Here is a 4,439-nt window from a genome sequence, read left to right as displayed (position 1 = left end):
TCGTTCCTAGGAAGGAGGTTCTCTGCCTGGGAAGCAATGAGCTCTTGGCTGTATTTATTTTGAGACCCAGGCATTCTAGATGGCTGAGTAGCACAGATTTGTGAGATTGTAGTTCTTCCTCTGACTGGGCCAGTATGAGCCAGTCGTCGAGGTAGTTCAGAATGCGCATTCCCGCTTGTCTTAAAGGTCCCATGGCATGGCATTTTTCTATTATTTTATAATGTTTCCTGAGGTGTACTTATATTGTTAGTATGACTTTTACATCATAAAATGTCATAATTTAGAAATAAAAGGCATTTTTTCTATACTGCTGTTTGCCCTGTGGCTGAATGCCCTGCTTCAAGAGGCGTGTCTGCTGTGAGACTTCAGTAAAAACGCCCACTGTTGTGATTGGCTGACATCTTTGCATTTTAAATGAGCGGAGGGGGCGTGGTTTAACAAGGTCTACGAGGCACGAGCAGGCACGAGCTGCTGCCAGAGAGACGGATGGACCTGAGTTCACTTCTCATCAGTTCTCAGCATGTCTGAACTGTTGTAGTTACAGCATATACTTCAGGTTATTAGTCTATTTCTAGTCGGAGGGGCTGTCACTCATGTCAGAAAGTTAGTAACTTTAGTAAATTATGGATCAGCGCTGACTGGAGACGCGAACCGTTTAGAACGATTCAGTCCGATTTGGTGAACTGATTCGGTTCACTAAAAATAACTGGTTCAAAAGAAAGATCGTTCGCGAACCGGACAGCACTAATGTACCAGAGACGGAGCTCAGCGATTGCTAACAAAGTTATTTATAGTAACTACTGAGTTATGAGAGCGCTGTCAGCGCGAGTTTATTGTGTTTGTATTTGAGAGTTCTGAATAAACACGAGTCCCAGTCACACCGAGTCCGTCTTCATCATTATTACCAACTTTGTAACACTTGCAAAGTACCATTACAGCTGTCGAGATGAACGAGTTAAAAGTAAGTGTTGATAATAGCATTATTTTTCAAATAAAATAAAAGCGTCAGTGACGTGCATTGAGTACACAGCGCAAACAAAGACACAACAGCAGTAATCGAATGTAATCCAGTTTATTGTGGGGCTAGGCTGGCTAGCCCGGATATGCTCATGCTTACCCCCCTTCTGCTTAATCTCACGCCGCGTTTGGTGCCTACGCTGTGGGCCAGATGCAGTACTGGGGGTCGGGGATGTTGAAGGCCACCGGCCAGTGCAGCCCGAGCTTCGGCGTGTGTGAGGTTTATCTCTAAAGAGATGTGTGTCTGCCGATGTTGAGCAGAAACTCATGACTGTATGCACATTTTAGAACCGATAGACGCGACGAGGACGTACAAAAACACTGACTCACAAGATAGAAAACACGAAAACACCGTTCTGTCTGGAGAGAGAGAAGTAGCATTGTGTGCATGAATAATAAATAATTAGCAACACATCAGAAATCACTGATCACAGATCAGAAGGAACTGAAAAAAGACTTCTGTTTTCATCTGTACATCCAAACACTGAGAAACTGCCAGCGCTCACTCGTTCACAAGTAATGATCTCTCGAGCGCTTGCATGGGCGTGCCAGATTCTCTGGGTGGAGGAAAGGGAGGTAACCGTTCCTGCTTGGACGTCAAACCAGGAGACTTCAGGATTGGCTCGTCTGGCCTGTCATTTTCTCAAAGGCAGAGAAAGACAGCCAGAACTTGGTTTTACACCAATCAACATTTCTATCCACTTGGGGACAATATTCAGGCTAGGGGAACTCATATTAATGTTGAAAAACCTCATAAAATGAAAATTACATGCCATGGGACCTTTAAAGGGGAGAGAGCTGCATCCATGCACTTCGTGAAAGTGCAGGGGGCCAGGGACAGGCACAATGGCAGGACTGTGTACTGATAAGCCTTCCCGTGGAACGCGAATCTCAAAAACGGTCTGTGACGTGGGATAATTTGGATATGAAAGTAAGCATCTTTCAGATCCACTGAGAAAAACCAGTCCATCGGGCAGATTTGCGCGATGATCTGTTTTAATGTCAGCATTCTGAAAGGCCGTTTGATAGAGCCTTGTTCAGGTGTCTGAGATCTAAGATGGGCCTGAGGCCTCCATCTTTTTTGGGTACAAGGAAGTAGCGGCGGTAAAAACCCTGACTCGCTCTGAGCTGGAGGCACTGCCTCTATCGCTTTTATTTTATTTTTATATCAATAGGCTCTCTACTTCGGTTTTGAGGACAGGAGTCACGTTGCTCTTCACCGAAGTGTGCGTTATGCGAGCGAGCGAGTATCCTTGTTGAATTGTTTTTATAACCCACTGTGACACACCGGGGATGGCTTTCCAAGCCTCTGCCTGATCGCACAGGGGTTTTATAGAGTCAAAAGGTGGCGCGCTGTGCAGGGCGCCGACTTCCGTGTGGTGCAGAAGAGAAAAAAGACTCATTTGTTGAACATGTTTTTTTTTTATTAATTGAACTCGCCTTTATGGCGGTAGAATGCAGCGGAGCACGCATTAAAGCGGACTCGTAGCTTACATTCATTGCATAAAAAACATTCAGAACAGTATTTTTCTCCCTGACCAGAACAAAAACGGGCTGTGGGGAGAGAACTCTGAGTCTTTTGGGAGGCGGACCGGCCTGGGCGGGTCTCAACCCTCCTCTCTTCCTGATTAGGGTTGGGTACCGAAATCCGGTTCCAATATGGCACCGGTACTTATATAACCGGTATGTACCGGACCGAATCAGAACGCAGATTTCGGTTCCTCATTTCGGTGCCAAAATTCAAACGTGCTTTCGGGTGCTTTGGCTGGCACCGAGCCAGAGACACGCTCAGCGCTGGTCACATCACAACTCATGACAACTATTCAGTGTTTTCAACGACATCATGTTTATTCCAGGTTTCAGACATTTAAATGCTCATAAGTAACGTTAGGCTACTAGCAAAAAACACACACTGATGTCTATGAAAGCGGCAATGACAATCCTTTCAGGCGGTTATAATTTGACTAACGTTACATGTTTTATTCACATCAGATACATGCACATTAAATAGTAGCTATATCGTTTACTCTATTCTTCTTCCAGTTCACTGGTCACTTACTTTCATGTATTTTGTAAGACGAGAATGAACTCAAGTGTTGTAAATCCGACAGATCCGATTCTGAGGCGCAAACTAACATGGCGCCGCCCATTGCGCTTTATAGATCAACTAACACACATTGACTCACACATTTGAACATCAGATAGTTCGTGACACAGTTAAGAAGTTTGTGAATATTTTGAATAAAAAGAAAAAACGAAATAAACCCGATACAGCTGAGCTGTCAGCGCTATTGCGGCTGCTGTGTCATGTGAGAAACATGACGCGTCGTCATGGAAACATTAAGGCGATGCGTTCTAAAATATTTAGCCAGAGAAAATGATCATATTTCAAAATAAAGCTGAAGCTTGAAGCTGGTTAGTAGCATACCGAGAATACAGACTAGGCTAACTGCTGTTATTACTGTAACTGTTATTTAGAGTTATATTAGGCTTGTTGTAGTTGGGTTAGGTGGCTATTAGGTTTTACTGTGAATTTGTAAATAAGTCAATTATAATTTGTAAATAAGTCAATTGTGTTTCGTATTTATTTATATTCATACATTTAAGTATACATTAAACTTTTAATAAATGGTTCAATTTAAATAAATAAATAAAAAGCCATTTAATGTTATCCACCTCGTTTTGTGGCCATTTAAAAATAAAAAAAAAGTATCGGTTCAGGCACCGTTTAGGCACCGGAACCGTTTTAAAAGTATCGGTTTGGCACCGGAATCGAAAAAAACCCAAACGATACCCAACCCTATTCCTGATCAACCTGTCAGGGCTGCTTTCTGTGTTCAGTTTTGTCAAAATTCTGAAAGCTGTTTGATAAGGGCCCTGTTCAGATGTCCGCCGGTTGGTTTGTGACACTGTGCGGACAGCACTTATGTGTAGCGGCGCACACTTGTAGTGGGCGCGCACTCTACATATAGAGTGTTCTCGGCGCGAGCTAAAGAGCGATAATCTGAGAACAGTGCTTATGTGCAAGGTGCACGTATTTTAGTAAGGTCGTTGTTAAAAACAGCGTTGGTGTGCAGGCGAGCATGTTTGACAACAGGCTAGTTGATTGCAATATTTACATCTCCAGTCGCCTGAACCGAGGGGATTGAGAGAATGTAAAGGAAGTCTGTGGTGGTAATCCAGCCACAGCAGGACTTTTGAGTGGTTCAGTGCTGAATTAACAGTGCTTATATGCAGGGGTACACCCTATGTAGGGGACACACTGCCTGCAGTCATAACAGAGGAAATAACTCTTAATTGTTTATTAGGATCGCCGTTAATACAGCGTTTTGTGTACAGGCGTGTATGTTTTATAACAGGCTCGTTTCCTGTAATGGTGAACCTCTCCAGTCGCCTGAATAGGGGACTGAGAGAAGTGGTGG

This window comes from Gobio gobio, assembly GCF_949357685.1.
Source record: "Gobio gobio genome assembly, chromosome: 14".
NCBI lineage: Eukaryota > Metazoa > Chordata > Actinopteri > Cypriniformes > Gobionidae > Gobio > Gobio gobio.
Note: the sequence above shows the minus strand (reverse complement) of the source record.